At 42.7% G+C, this 16,229-nt stretch overlaps 1 protein-coding gene across 2 annotated transcripts in view; it reads right to left on the bottom strand.

The window, feature by feature from the left end:
• Rnf144b (ring finger protein 144B) overlaps positions 1 to 16,229 on the bottom strand; it is a 158,683-nt gene that overhangs the window by 89,596 nt on the left and 52,858 nt on the right. The gene's annotated exons all lie outside the window — the stretch shown is intronic.

Below are 16,229 nucleotides of genomic sequence, written 5' to 3'. Positions count from 1 at the left end.
AGTGAACGAAACATGTGACGACCCCTCCTGTGCCTGCATGTGTTGAATCTCTGTCTATGGACAAACTGTTCTTAAGATAATTACACACAGGGCCGGGGCTGGGGCTCATGGTGGAGCACTCACCTGGCACCAGTGAGGCACCATATAGTTAGATACCCTCTCTTAGTGCAGCGCTCTTATCCTCATTGCTTCATTTAAAAACATTCGATCCCCAGCACCACATTTTTAAAAAATAAATAAATAAAGATATGGTGTTCACCTATCACTAAAATATATATTAAAAAAATAATTACACACTGAAGAACACACATTGATGCTGTTTCCATAGACTTATGAATTACATATTCACCACCTCCTTCTTTGAGAAACATGAATTTGGCATTTAATTTTTCATTTAAATTGCACTTTTTAAGCACATTCTCTCTGCTGAAAGGGATTACTCCAAAATAATTTCTAAAGTTATGAACCAGTAAATGAATAGTTACAGATTTAGGCCATTCAAAAATGGCAAAGGCACTGCCCCAAGAACATTCAGACTTCCTGCACTTTCAAATGACCTCAGCATGGTCAGCCTGGCAGTTTCCTCCTTTCCCATAGACTGGAATGGGTCTGTGGTCCTGGGCACCACAGTGGGAAGGCATTTCACTTTTCAGCAAGCACCTTGCATTTACAGAATGGTGTCAATTCACTTGCATTGGGAAAGAACTGGGGGAAAACCTGGGCTATTCTCATCGTCTTTCAAATTTAAGCACAAGAAAAATGCACATTTCCAAGAAATGCTCCCTGAAATGTCTCAGAGTGACTCGGCCAGCTAACGTGCCCTACCCTGCCACAGAAGAAATCACAGTAACAATTGCTCATGCTTCATTGTCTTATTGCAAAATGCATTCTGACTTGCAAATCTGGAACCATTACACCTCTAGGTAGAAAACAAGGCAATTAATTATTTTAATAGTCAGATGATTATATCATCTTGGAATTTAATCAAAACAAACTAAAGGCACATGATACTCCTAAATTATGCCCACCAAAAACCAGGTTTCAGTTGTTTAGTACAGCGTCCCGATTCCTCCTCATCATTAGCAACTTGGGCAAACCTGCTGCCCACCACGAACACGGAGGAAAGCCTTTGCCTGACATGTCAAGATGCCCTTGGTGGGATTCCCTGAAACTTTTGGGGAAGTGGAACCAGAACTATCTGAAATACAGGTAACTGCTGAAATGCACAGAGGCTGGAAGATTCTGTCCTCCCATCAGATCACCCTGATGGTCTGAGACTCACACAGGAAGCACGTCTGAGAGGGGAGGTCTTGCCTAAAACCACCAAGGAAAGTCCAGAGTCTTGGGAAAGAGTGGACATATCAACAACGGGACAATTGGAGGCAGAGACTTGTTTCTCAAAGTTTCTTGAGAAAGTTGAGGATCACAAAGTGGAGGCTTCCTCAGCTCTGGTGTGACTACAGAGCTGTTGAGTCCTCAGAGGGTGCCAGGCCTGGGGCCTGGGACTAAGTATTTTTTTAATCCACCACAAGTTCCCTTTTTTAAACTTAATTTTATTTTTTTAGTTGTTGATAGAATTTTATTTTTATTTATTTATATGCAGTGCTGAGAATCGAACCCAGTGCCTCACACATGCTAGGCAAGTGCTCTACCAATGAGCCACACCCCCAGGCCCCTTAGGGCATTTTATAGATATCATCTCCTTTGATCTTCATGAAGTCAGCATTAGAGAAAGTAATCTAGGCTTATCTACTTATGAATTATGAGTATCCCATCTTTAAATGGTTAGCAACTGATGGACCAGGAACGCTTCATTAAAACACAGCTTCAGCTATAAAGTTGTCCCATGACATGAGACCTGGTTAATCACTTAGGTTAAACTGAGATTCCAGTATTTTTGTTTCTAAGTCAGGAATAATGTCCTTGAACCTTTTAAGATTTTAGTTTGTGATTTTAGCAAACATTTGTTTCATACAAAGACTGATATACCCATCCATTTCCTTTGAAGTAATTATTACATAAAAATAAATATTTAAGTTCTTCTAATCAAATGACCTCATGAAATCCAGTCCCACACCTGGCTTTTTATACTATTGATCAGTGCAGTACAGAGGTAAATTCTGGCTAATAACCTAAATAATTATTTTTACTGGCACAAAATTCAAATTAACATAGAACCTGCCTTCCTTTTTAGAGCCATTTTTCTTTCAGCCTTTTCCACTTTGCATTGAAGTTCCAGTCATACTTCACTATTTATAAGTACCTGAAATTCCTTATTCACAATTCCTCGATTTTCCATTTACCAAGGTCATTCTTCCCACCCCTCTCATCTGGCTAATAGCTCCTCCTCCAAGAAAAGGTCATTCCAGGCCTATCTTTTCTGGGGTACTTCCACCACCTCCCTTTCCCTCCCCCATATAGTTAGATACCCTCTCTTAGTGCAGCACTCTTATCCTCATTGCTTCATTTGGAAAACATTCATGAAGCTCCTATTATCTACCAGGTCCTCTATCAGGTGCTACGAACACAAAGATAAACAAAACAGAACTTTCAGGTGGTGGAGGGAAAGACACAGGTTGGACACGGTAACTGGGCAGAGCATGCCATGTCCCTCTGGGATCCAGGAAGACAGGCAGCTTTTTGAGCCCAGCCCTCCAGAATCTGGAGAATTTAACAGAGCATGGGAAGACAAGGGGCAGGAGGAAGAGAGTATTCTGGGCAAAAGAAATCGAAAGCAAAGTCAGCAATGGCAGAAAGAACTGAGGGGAAAAAACATGATGAAATTTTAGAACTACCAATTTTAAGCTTTTCAAGCTCTAATAAAAGCAAAAAAGCAAACAAGGAAAGTCAACCCTAACTTTATTCCTACATGTATATTAATACCCTATGCTTTCCCTGGGCACAGTCGCAAGCACCTGGAATCCCAGCAGCTCGGGAGGTAGGACAGGAGGACCGTGAGTTCAAAGCCAAACTCGGCAAAAGCAAGGTGCTAAGAAACTCAGTGAGACTCTGTCTCTAAATAAAATACAAAATAGGGCTGGGGATGTGACTCAGTGGTCAAGTGCCCCTGGGTTCAATACCTAGTACCTCACCCCCCCCCCAAAAAAAATCCAATGCTTTCTTAAACCCAAGGGGGATCATTAGGTGATGCATTAACACTACATACAACTGTCAACTTTTATCTAGAGACCAGACAGGTATTTTACAACTCCTCTGATAAGCATTGTGAATGCACAGTTCAGTCATGTCAGACATAACACAGCCGATAGAGAAGAGGCTTCAGAGGAAAGACTTGTTCACCACCCCAGGTGAGGGTGAATAAGTCCAAGCAAATGACAGAAACTTTGGTGCAAACCTCCCAGACAATTCTGCTGGGATTCGGAGAGGCTTATCAAACCTCTTTCTTCTTTCCACGTGACCCAAGGCACACACAAAGGCTGAAGCTCTCTCCCTGTGGTTACTTTGAAAATCATCATCCCAAATGTTATCCTCTTTTGGTGGAAGCAATCCATGTGTTGAGGAACAGAGATAAAATTTTCCAAAGTCAGCAATGTCATTACAAAGTGTTACTTAATCCTGGAAAAAAAAAATGTTCCAATCTTTGCCTCCTAAAATTTTTACACATATTTGTATAAGACCTTGGTCAACCGAGGTCACGGGACTTACCTAAAACTATCAAAATTGGGAAGAGAGAGAGAAATAGAAATCAGATACCATCATCATGGAGTAACTTTGGATGCCACCTGCCAATTTATGTAGACTGTTCAATAGCTCAGAGTGCTCCTGATGTTCCTGCTTCCATTTCTTAACAGAAAGCCTGACTGCAAAAAATACCTCCAAATGAGCAGGATGAGACAGAGTGACCCCACAACATGCCCTGAATTGGACTATAGTGCATCTTATGCTCTATTAAAAAATCAAATGGAGGGGCCAGGAGCATGGCCTGGTGGTAGAGTGTGTGCTTTGCAGGCACAAGGCCCTGGGTTCAATCCCTAGTGTCACACTAAAAAGAAAAAGCCATCTGAGTGACCCAAGAAAAAACGAAAAGAAAAAAATCAAATCAAATCAAATGGAGGGTGTAATCACAAAGAAGAGAACACAATAAGCCCTTTGCAGCAAGGATCGAATAAAAGGCATTTGAGCACAATACATATGGTTCAGAATAAGTAAATCCTTAAGTAGATTAATTGCTTCTTGCTCATCAACTATTTTGCTGTAGAAGAAGAATAGCTCTAATCTATGAAAATTAATAGAAATCTATGTAAATCTAGTCACATGTGTTGAGGTTTTAGTGTCTCACTTTACAGGTGAGGAAAGAAAGCATAGAAAGACACAGTGACTATCTGGGGGTCACACACGGTCGTCAGCACATAACAAGCACCAAGGACCAAGTCAATGGTTTCTAGCCAGAGCACCTTCACTTCCCAAAACATGTCACAGGTGACATCAAAACTCACACTTCCCTTTTTATGTCAGGAGTTTTGTTGTTGTTTTGAAAGAGGACAACAATAGAAGGTAGATAGAAAACTTTTAATTATAAATTCTATTTTTAAACACCTACTGAGGGCAAAAGACCAGGTGTTCTGCCAAAACAAATTAGACAATATTCTTTTTTTTTTTTTTTTTTTTTTTTTGGCAGTGCTGGGGATTAACCCAGGGCCTCACTCTTGTGGTAGACAAGTGCTCTATCACTGAGTGCTATATCTCAGTTCTAGACAAATTATTATACTAGCAGAGTTCCAACCTTGACCCAGAAGAAAAAATGAAACATAGGTTGAGAGGAGAGGCCAGCAATCCTGAGGACAGTGAATTCCCAGCATTGTCCTCCTGTAAGAGAGAGAGGCGAGTGCCCGTGTGAGGGAACAGTCAGAGGATGACTCAAAGACTATTTCAGTACCAGATCCTCTTTCAACCTTGTTGTCCATCTGCTTGCTGAGAATGTGAAACTGTCTGGTTCCAAGTTGGAGAAGGAGAGGAAATCATCTGCTAAAGCCACAGGCGCAGGACCCACAAAGGCATGCTGCCATCACCACGTGCAGTAGGATCCTGGCTCACACCTTGTGGCTGCCTGGCTGGACTTCACGCAGTCATGGTGAGTCCAAGGGGGTGAGTTCAGGGACCCAGCAAGACAAAGGAGAAATGCTGTCAATTCGTTCTTCATGTACTTACTGCAGGCTAATCAAGGGGAAAGAACAGCTCAAAGAACCGCATACAAGAAAGAAGAGTCAATAAGTATTTTAGAGGCAGACGTTGGCTAATTAATGACGATACCTACTTGTCCAGAAGTGCAGCCAGCCAGCCCTTCCTCCCTACTCCTCTTCCCTAGCCTGATCTGCCCTTCCCACAGGAATCACTGAGGACACCAAAGGCACCTCCTTCCACTGGACCTACCCTTCTTTTATACCACCCTGCACCTTTCAATACCCACACCCATCATCCCCACATACCTGCATGGTTTCCCCTGCCTCCTTAAGGAGGCAGAAAATTGAGATTCCAGAAACACTAAACTTCAGAGACGCTCTGGTGAACAAGGATTCAGGAAGCTAATGAGTTCAGAGCCACGGACAAGAAGAGTTCTAACTCTACATTTAAGGGTAAGAAAAACCTCAAGGCCACAATTAGCATTTCAGCCACGTTATAGGCCAAATGATCATTCATAGTTTGGCTAGAAACTTAACTAGCAAGGATAATGTTTCCATAGCAAGATGAATTCCATGTTCTAAACAACTGGTCTGCAAACAAACCTCTGGAACACTAAATATTCATAAATTTGGGCCACCAATAAAACATGTAACAATATATTTTTTACCTCTGAGTTTCTTCTCCCTAACAGCTGAAGGAGAAAACAGAAAGTACCCATGTATGCAACAGGGCACTGAGATCTGATCTCCTTCCCCAGGAGCTACTTCAGTTGACAGTGAAGTTGGTGACTACCACTTGCTCCTAAGACCTCGGGGTCAATTTATTCTTCCCAATGTGTCCAAAAAGAGTAACTGGACCCACTTCTGGATAAGTGGGGACTTTGGGGAAAGGCCTTTAAACATTATAAGGAGGCGGAAGAGACAACAGGTGTGGGGAGGGTTTAATTCACTTTCTGTTGGCCAAGAAAGTAAGTAGAGCTATTGCTACTGCAGCTCAAGAGACAAGTCAAGCTCCAAAGGAAGTTGGTGATTTCTTCTGAACAGGTTCTCTAACTGTACTCGTGTGTGAGCACATGTGTGCACACACAAGTGCATGAACAGAGACACTTGGGATAAGGAATGAGTTAGAAGAAAAACGATAATGCCCTTCAAAAGAGGAAAATCATTAACACAATAACATATTGGCCAAGCCTGTCCTAGTATTATTTTCTCTTCAAAGAAGTATAAGAAGCCGGGCACAGTGGTGCACCCCTATAATCCCAGTATCCTGGGAGGCTGAGGCAGGAGGATCACATTTCAAAGCCAGTCTCAGCAAAAGTGAGATGCTAAGCAACTCAGTGAGACCCTGTCTCTAAACAAAATACAAAATAAGGGCTGGGGATGTGGCTCAGTGCTTGAGTGCCCCTGGGTTTAATCCCCAGTACCAAAAAAAAAGAGCCATAAGAAGGATCAGACCCAGAGGGAAACTTGGACTTCCCTGTGGAACAGTACCCAAAGTGGTGGCAGCCAAACTAGATGAGCGAGAAAAGGCCAAAGTCAGACTTGCAGACCGGGAAAGGAAGGTGCCTCAAATCCCGTGGTGGCTGCACCTGGGTGAGGTCATCCATCCCCTTGGCTACAGCTGATTGCACCAGGATGAACGTCTGACTGAAGCAGAGCCGGTCGATTTTCTCTATCAGGAGTTTGGCATTGGGATTTGGGGACGGCTAACACGTGGGCCTGGTCAGAGCTGCGCAGCAGCCATGTTGCATAACCTACAGAAGCCAAAGAGGGAACAAGAACAGATGTGCAAGGAGGAGGTGAGATAAGAGAGAATGAGGATTACGGCTTTCCCATCCTCAGTTCCAGTTCCTTCTGGAAGCCATCTGCATTCTGCATTTCAAGACATCCCCGCTCCTTACAATATATTTTCTTTTTTGTTAAAGCTAGCTTGAATTTAATTTAGTTATGTAAGACTAGAAGCTCTTTAATTAAACCATAAAGTAAGCTCTTTGATTACCATAAAGTAAGTCACTCTATGAAACTCTATGAAAGTGAACTGTATGAAAAGAGTATAGGGCCGGGGGTGTAGCTCAGTTGGTAAAGAGCTTGCCTTGCATGCACAAGGCCCTGGGTTCAATCCCCAGCACCACAAAAAATAAAGAGTATAGACTTTTTTTAACATATTTTCAGTTATAGATGGACACAATACTTTTAATTTATTTATTTTACTTTTATGGGGTGCCGAGGATTGAACCCAGTGCTTCACACGAGCTAGGCAAGTGCCCAACCACTGAGCTATAAACCCAGCCTGAGCATAGACTTTTGACTCTACCAGGTTCAAATTGTGATGCCCTGAATATAAGCCATCTAGTCTAGAGGAAGCTTTCTAGGCTACCTGAACCTTAGTGTCTTCACCTAGAAAATGCAGTTAACTATCACATCTAATTGTGAAAACCAGTATGCAAGAAGCACAAATTATAACGTCTAGTAGAATTCAGTATAGTAGTACTACATAAATATAAAATTTTGCTCATTTTCTGACATATGGTCCTACTGAACCTCATGCATAGATCCTAAAGGACTGAAAAATATTCAAATTCTGCATATCTCAGAATGTGCCCCTAGGTACAACCATAGACAAGAGATGACCTACAATAATGACCCCATCCCTGCTATTACCACTTGCTATAACACAACATGAAGGTCCAACTGATCTTGGAGAAACACTTAATCCAGCTCCTCAAGAGGAAGAACTCACTCACTTGAGAAAGGTATGAAGCCCTCTTTTTTTTCTTTTTTAAGGACCCCTAGAAGTCCTCATACTGTGTGTGTGTGTGTGTGTGTGCACGCGCACACGTGCTTCCTTTCTTGTTAATTATTAATTTATTTGCAGTACCAGGGACTGAGCCCCAGGATGCTCTATCAAGGAGCTGTATACCTAGCCCTCCTTTTTTTTTTTTTTTGAGACAGGATCTTTCTAAGCTGCCCAGGCTGGCCTCAAACTTGTGATCCTTCTGCCTCAGCCTCCCCAAGTCTAGGATTTCAAGCGTGCAGCACTGCATGTGGCCACAAATCCCTCTTAAGACATAATCACTTCTTAAAGACACCACTCCCAACTCTGTCACAATGGCAATCAAATTTCACTGTGGGTTTTGGAGGGGGCAAGCCACAAACAAGCACAGCCAGCATTTACTCTATTAGAGTTTAATCACTGACCTCCTTGAATTTCTCCCTCGGTGAGCTGTGCAGGAGGGCAGAAATTGGGTCTGTCATTAGAAGGATTATGCTCCCCATGGGAGTATTCAGACATGGCAAGTAAATAAGCATGTAGTTTTTATAACGATAAACTGTAATTTATGGGAATATTTGCCCAAGAAATAAAAAAATATGATTTGTGATCTACTTCAGAATCACAAATGTAATTAAATTCACCAATGTAATTAAGTCCATAACAACCTACGCAGGGCTGAAGGAAGGGAGTTTCTGCTCGGTCAGTTCTAAAGAACTAAATGTTTGGCAATGGAGCACTGTACAATGCACAGCTTGAGATCTTCTTTGATTGTCTTCTACTCTGATATTTCAAAAGAATACACCACCTAACCCACAAACATGGAAGTATACACCTGTACACACCGAGAATAAGGGCCTGATTTCCATGGGCTTGTCTTGCACATAATCAGTCAAAAATGCCCACAAGTTGCTGTTCCCATGTGTTGAGGGAACTGGTGAGCTTGAGGGGACCTGGGTACCGTGGCACTCAAGACATGTTCAGCACCCTCAGTAAGATTCCGAGTGAGCAAACCAAAATCAACCAAGTTACACGTCGTAGATCCGTAGGCAGCGTCTAGTCTCATTTCTACATTATTGCTGCCTTAACTGACCTGTGGACAATCTGGACACTACATTCTTACCCAAACTGGAATTTTTATTCATTTCTCCAGCGTCAGTATTAAATAAATCCTTATTATGTGTCAGGCACAGGGCTGGACCTGTGAGGGATACAAAGGTAAACCAGAAGGCCAGTGTTCCTGACCTCACGAGAAAAGGACTGTCCTTCCTTTCTAGCAAGAAAAACAATTTTTAAAAGCAGTTATCCTGAAGTGTGATGAGTACTGTGCCCAGCAAGGCCTGTGCTGTGGAGGCACTTCCCTGGGGCCTAGAACGAGCCTCATCTGGAGCAATGCTCTCAAGGTGAGGTCCCTGGTCCAGCAGTGTGGACACTGCTGGGTGACTAGTTTTAACAACCCCTCCAGGGGATGCTGATTCAAACCCCCTCCCAGAGCAGTTCATCTAGATCACTTTTAAAGTTTCCCCAGCTAATTATAAATTAGTACAACTGCTATGGAAACAAATATAAAGATTCCTCAAAAGACGAGGCCTGAGACCACCAGGTGACCCACCAAGTGACTTCTGGGTATTTATCCTGAAGAATTAATGTCATCATACTGTAGCGACACACGCAGACCAACGTTGTAGCAGTGCAATGCACATTAGCTTAACTATGGAACCAGCCTGGTGTCTTTTAACAACAGATAAATGAATCAAGAAAATGTGATATATATACACAGTGGAGTTTTATTCAGCCATAATGAAATTATGTCATTTTCAGGAAAACAGATGGAACTAGAGACCATTATGTTAAGAGAGGTAAGCCAAACTCAAAGGTCAAGGGTCATATGTTTTCTTATATGTAGAATATGCTAGAGAGCAAAACTAAAAAGAAAGGTGGGGTGGGGTGTCTCATGGAAATCAAAAGGACATCAGTAGACCAAAGAGACCAGGGGGTGGGGGTGGGGGCGGGGAGGAAGGGGGTGAGTCCTGGGGAGTGATACTGGCATATTGTGTGCATGTACAAGTATGTCGCAAATCCCATTGTTATGTACAACTACAATGCACCAATAAAAATGTGGAAAGAAAAAAAATACAAAATAAAATTCCCCCAGCTGATTCTAATGTCAAGCGAAGCATTGAGAATTACTGGTCTATCACAGGGGTAAGGAAAGACCTCCCTGGGGAACCGACATCTAAGCTGAGACAGGGGAGGAGTAGGAGTCAGAAAATAAATATGAAAAAAGTGCCCAGACAGTGAAAACTGTGTGTTTCAAGGGCAGAGGGCAGAAAAGCATGATGCATGTGAGGAATTTAGAGAATTCAGTAGGGCTGGAGTGTAGAAAGGTTGAAACGCACTCTAGGATTTGGGTGGAGGGGTTAGCCAGGTGAGAGGGAAGGAATCTGTAAGTTTAAAAACTGAACTAACCCCTGTAGGAAGCCTCTTTAAGCGACTTCATCTTACCAGATCTGTATTCTTTAAGTGATCCCTTTGGCTACACTGAAGAAATAGATCCAGGGGAGCGAAAATGCATGCAGGTGTTTCTAGGTAAGGGTTCTGCAGCACAGGGTTAGATACAGTGCTGATGGTGGCCAAAAACTGCTGGGAACAAGGGACCAGGGAGGATGTGGGCAATAGGGAGTTCAATATCCCAAGGTTGACTTCCATGTTTCTGATAACAGCAATTGGATGGGCGACCTTGGAGGAAAAAACGTGTTGATTTCAAGGTGAACTATAGAGTGACATGCCTCGGGCTCTATGACAACAGGGATTCAGGAGAAGTCTGCTTACTTAGTTATTGAATGGAAACCAGGGATTTTGATTTCAACTACAGTCTTACAAGTTTGAGGTGAAGAAAGCTTAGAACCTAAACCTCTTCGGATCACTCACAAATAGAGATAGCGAAGATTCCAAACAGGAATGACCAGAGCAGTAGAACCAAGTGAGTGGAATCCATGAGAGCCAAGGGACTAGAAAGTTCTGCGAAGAAGAGACTGCAGAATCTAATGGCGCTGAAAACTCCAGCAAGATAAAGACCCAAAGGGCCCACTGGACCGGCGATCCTGGAGGTCAACACTGACTCCGCAACAGGAGACCCAAGAGTAGGGGAGATGGGTGTGAACCGCAAGTAGAAACAAAGACGGCAGTGGGTGTCATGGTCAAGAAAGACGAGGAAGTGGGCATCGTGGCACACGCCTGTCCTCCCAACAGCTCCAGAGGCTGAGGCAGGAGAATTCCAAGTTCAGAGCAAGGCTTAGCAACTTAGCGAGACTCTGTCTCAAAATAAAAAATAAAAAAGGGCTGGGGATGTGGCTCAGTGTAAAGCACCCCTGGGTTCAACCCCCAGTATCCCAGATGTGTGTGTGTGTGCGTGTGTGTGAGCAAGTGTGTTTCAATTTTGGCAACAAAAAGAAAATATTTTATTTGGCCCCTAATAATTCAAAGTTTTGCCTGTTTTGCTAGCTGGATAGACTATGAAGAATAAGGTCCATGAGATGCATACTCAGTGAAAATGATTCAGTATTTTCATTAAACAACACACTCTAGATACATGTCTAAGGTGAGACTCCCCATAAACCCAGAGCTCCATGAAGATGAAGAAGAGGCAGAACATTGTAAATAAGAGAGCTGGGTTAAATTGATGCAGTTCAACTAAAAATAAACCCAAACAAGATGCTTTCGCAAACATAAATTGCTAAATGATAATCGAAGCAAATTTGGCCACAGACTCTCAATAGAAGAAAATATTATGTTCAAAAAGTTAGTGCTCTTCAGAAGTTTAAAACCTTTTAGAAATAACTGTTAACATAAAATGTTAATGAAGTGAGTCCCCCTCTCTTTTTCCATATATATACATAGTTCCACAAGCTTATACACACATATCGACAGTTGTTTGAGTTAGGGTGGTCTTATAGGAAACCATGCCAACATATCAATAATAGGAAGCAAAGGCTGAGTATCCACACTGCTGGGAAGACAGCATAAGGCTTCAGAGCCTGGACCACTCCCAAGTTCTTCAGAATCCGCACCACGGGCCCTACCACAGCCCCCCTCTACCTGCAGTCATTTCATGCGCCTTGCTCCATTTATGTGTGTGCTAGGACTATGCATGTGTAACTATGTACATGATACATATTATGTATTATCATGCACGTAAATTATGCACTACACTAATATAAGCACGCATGACATTATTAATATTATACAGTACTAATGCCTAATCATGCGTACTCTAATTACAACCATGAATTGTGTGTATGTGTGTGTGGGGGGGTGTGTGTTCTGGGGATTGAGGGCCCTGCACGTGTTATGCAAGCATTCTACCACTAAGCTGCGTCTGCAGCCCTTTCTATTGTATTTGAGACAGGGTCTTGCTAAGTTGCCCAGGCTGGCCGCCAACTTGGGATCCTCTGCCTCAGCCTCCTGAGTAGCTGATTACAAGCATGCACCACCCTGCCCAGCTTCCCATGAATATTCTTCACTAGAGGTAGTGACCTGGCCAACAGAGACCTAACGTTACAGGCATCGCTGGTGATGGGACGGAGTGAAGCTGGCCCCTTTCTAACATGACTCCTCTCCAGCAACAAAGAAAGACTTTGTTGAATAAGTCTGTCAGAGCATTTCCACTCCCCCTGCTAGTATATCATTCAGTAAAAAGATGGGGACACCAATCTGACCAATGAACTTCCAAGGGAAGCCGGCTACAGTGGTTATTGAAAAGTCTATTCCTGACAGGCACATAGGGGAAAGGCATGTGACCACTTCCATTTTCTGCCATTGGTAAATGCAAGTATGATGCTTGGGTCTGCTGCAGCCCTTCTGTCAGACAACCACAAGTCATCGGCTGCCACACTGAGGATGACAGCAGAAGATAGAAACAACCAGTCCATGAAGACCCCTTTGAACTGCTAAATCAATCACTTCTGAAAGGTCTTATACCCATGCTTCTGATTATGTAGACTTGTAAATTTTCCTTTCTGCATAAACCAGTTTTACCCAAGCTTCTAGTACTTTCAGCCAACAGTTGCTCATTATTTCTAACATATGGATATTTCCAAAGTACATCTCTAACATATTGATTATCTCTAATGTAATAATATGTCTGTATCAATTAAAGCTAATTGTTTTTAAACACTAAGATGCTTACATGAAAACTTCTGCCAAAAGACCAAAACACAATATGGCAATTTTCCTCATTATTTGCAATCAAATTGATTACATGCACCTTCGTTATTTCTCCCCACTCATGATTTCTCACAGAAAACTCTGTAGCAAATAATCTAAAAGAAACCGGAGAAGGGGGAGGTTTGATATCATGTTCATATCTCAAACTCTTACTGTAGGACAAGAATCGATCTTGCTGTTGACAAACACAAAGTTGTGAATATTAGACTAAAAATCCAAAAATCACAATCTTTATAGTGTGAATGCCAAATGAATTTAGGGGTTAGCATCTTAAGATTTTTAAAAAGTACTGGAAATAAAAGAACACTCTAGGGAAGAGAGAAATCACTGTCCGATTAATATAACAGGTGGCCTGAGAACTGGACTTCTTTTCCCCATTGATTGTCCTCGCAGACCCAAGTGTTAACTGCAGCCATGAAAAAATAATTTAAAGCTACCCTTGTTCCCCCTCCATACAGCTAACTACCACTTGGCTTTAGAGGAACACTTTGTAACATACTTCCCAGCCCTATTGTTTTTGGTAACTCCACAAGTGCATTGAACTTGGTGGAGGGAAGGGAAGTGGGAGGACTGGAGTTTCACTGATTTCCCCGAAGTAAAGTTCTATGACACAATTTTCATCATTGTTTCAATGTTGTCTGGGTCTGGGAATCTGCTCATATCCATACTACCATTCAAATTCCAAAAACTGTTTTCAATAGTTAAAACATACATTGTTTCAATTTGGTTCTCTTATTGATGTTCCTAGTACTCTTCCCTTCCCTAACAGTACAGAAAAAAAAAAAACAAAGGCCACAGTGGTGGGAGAAGGCAGGATTATTCAAGCAGAGCAGTTACTAGAAGGACACAGAGTATCAGTGAAGACACTGGTTCTCTGCCCTGATACTACACTAGAATCACTGGGGGTGCATTTTAAGAATGACGCTTGGGCCTGGGGCTGTAGCTCAGTGGTGGAGTGCTTGCCTAGCATGTGTGAGGTACTGGTTCGATCCTCAGAACCACATATAAATAAATAAAATAAAGGTAGAAAAAATACAACAACATTTTTTTAAAAAATGACACTTGGCTGATTTCAATCCTAAATCGGTAAAACCAGAAGCTCTGGAAACAGGGTCCTGGAAGTTATATGTTTAAATAGATTCCCCAGATGATTTTAATGTGTACCTAGAGTTCACTAAGAATTAGATTTGTCTGCTTATAACAGAGGTTGGGGGGAGGGAATGTCTTGAAATAAAAGTTTTTTCTTCCTTTCATATAAAAAAGTTTCTTTCTGCACATAATTGTGCCTATAAAGCTGCTGAGTTATTTAGGACCCGAGCTTATTCTGTCTTCTGCTCACAATCCTTGTGTCAATCTTGTATTTGGAAGATTACTTCATGGGCCAAGATGCCTGCTGAAATTCCAGCCATCACATCCAACAACAGAGGAAAGAAGAAAAGAGAAAGGAGCAGAAGAATGTGTATCTCTTCTAGAAGGACCCACTCTAACAGCCTAACTGGAATTTCCCACCGCCCTCTACTTACATCTTACTATCTGAAGCTCAACTGTGGGACGACATTTGATTGTAATGGAGACTGAGGTATACAGCCTTTAACTTGGCTCATGTTCTGTTGCTGAAGGAGAAGTTGAAAGTGGGATTTGGGGAGGCAACCAGCAGGTTCTGCCTCAGTTAAGGAAATCTGCAGCATAGCTTAGGCTCTTTCTTTTCAAATGTGCTCTTTTTTGTTTAAATCAACCTCGTTTTTATTTTTTATTAATATGTATTAATTGCACATATTCGTGGAGTCAAGTTTGATATTCCAGCACGTGCACCCAACACATATGGATCAAATCGGGAATTTGCACCACCCTCTCCGCATCATTTCTTCCCGGCCGGAGCCTCTGAGCACCCTGTCCACATCTTCTTAAGATATATAACAGGATGTTTTGAACGACAGCCATCCCTCTGTGCTGGGGAACATCAGCGCTTACTGCTTTCCAGCTGTGTTGTGTACCCTTTACCCACCCCTGCCCGGGCCCTTCCCAACCTCTAGTAATCACTACTCTACATTCAGGCCCATTTTCCCAAGTCTTAACCAGCCTTAGAAGACACTTATGTGACATGAAACACAAAGTACAAAAACTCAACACCATTACTTTCTGCCATGGTTAAATAAGCTGAAGACACAGAACCATATTCACCAGCAGGATCTGTTGTCCATAAGGTCACAATGACCTTATAATTTAAGCTTCAAAAACTGGGCGTAGGATCAAGGGTATGTGTGCATTGCACAAGAGCCATACCCATTCTGGGCAAGGTGCGCAAGGAGCCAGGAGGTCTTTTGTAACATAACCCTGAGCTAAGAATAGAGACAGACTCTTCTCTGCCACACTGAGCAGCAGGTACACCAAGAGATACTCACCCCTGAGCTGTCAATCGCCCAGTTTCATACATACATTTGACCCTGAGCTCTTTCTTATAGATTCTGTATGAGACGGAGCAAGGAGAGTAAGATGCTTCTCAGCGTGGGCAGATACATCTTGCACAGAAAGTGTGGGACTACCCACTTCCAGCTCAGTGCCACACCCTGCAGCTCCTCTCCCTTCCTCACACCCACTGGGCCTCCAGTGGTCTCATGGTGGCCACAGCAGAGGCCTCTATCACAGCTCTGCCATTGCAAAACAACAGATTCCAATTCCCCACCCCAGTGACCTGGGTCTTAAACTGCCTGAGAGGAGGAACACCACTGCTTCCCGGCAATGAGGGTGGTGCCGATCAGGTAAATTAAAGAACATAACCAACGAGTTGCCTTTCTAGTTAGTGCTTGGCAAAATGTGTGTTGACACAAGGCACCTTTAAGGAGCCTTCAGGCCTGAACAGTGTGCCTCCAAAATTCACATGTCCTAACCTCCAGGACTTCAGAATACGACTATATTTAAGGATATTGTCTCTAGAGAGGTAACTGGGTTAAAATGAAGTCACTGGGGGTGGGACCTGATCCAACATAACTGGTGTCCTTATAAGAAGATATAATGTCACCAACACATAGAAGGAAGACCGTGTGGGGACACAGGGAGAAGACGCCATCTGCAAGCCAAAGAGGGGGACCTCA

The sequence above is a fragment of the Marmota monax genome, unplaced genomic scaffold (assembly GCF_021218885.2).
Source record: "Marmota monax isolate L192 unplaced genomic scaffold, Marmota_monax_Labrador192_F-V1.1 WCK01_AAM20220418_F8-fsc00029, whole genome shotgun sequence".
Taxonomy (NCBI): domain Eukaryota; kingdom Metazoa; phylum Chordata; class Mammalia; order Rodentia; family Sciuridae; genus Marmota; species Marmota monax.
This window is presented reverse-complemented; position numbering and strand designations above follow the sequence as displayed.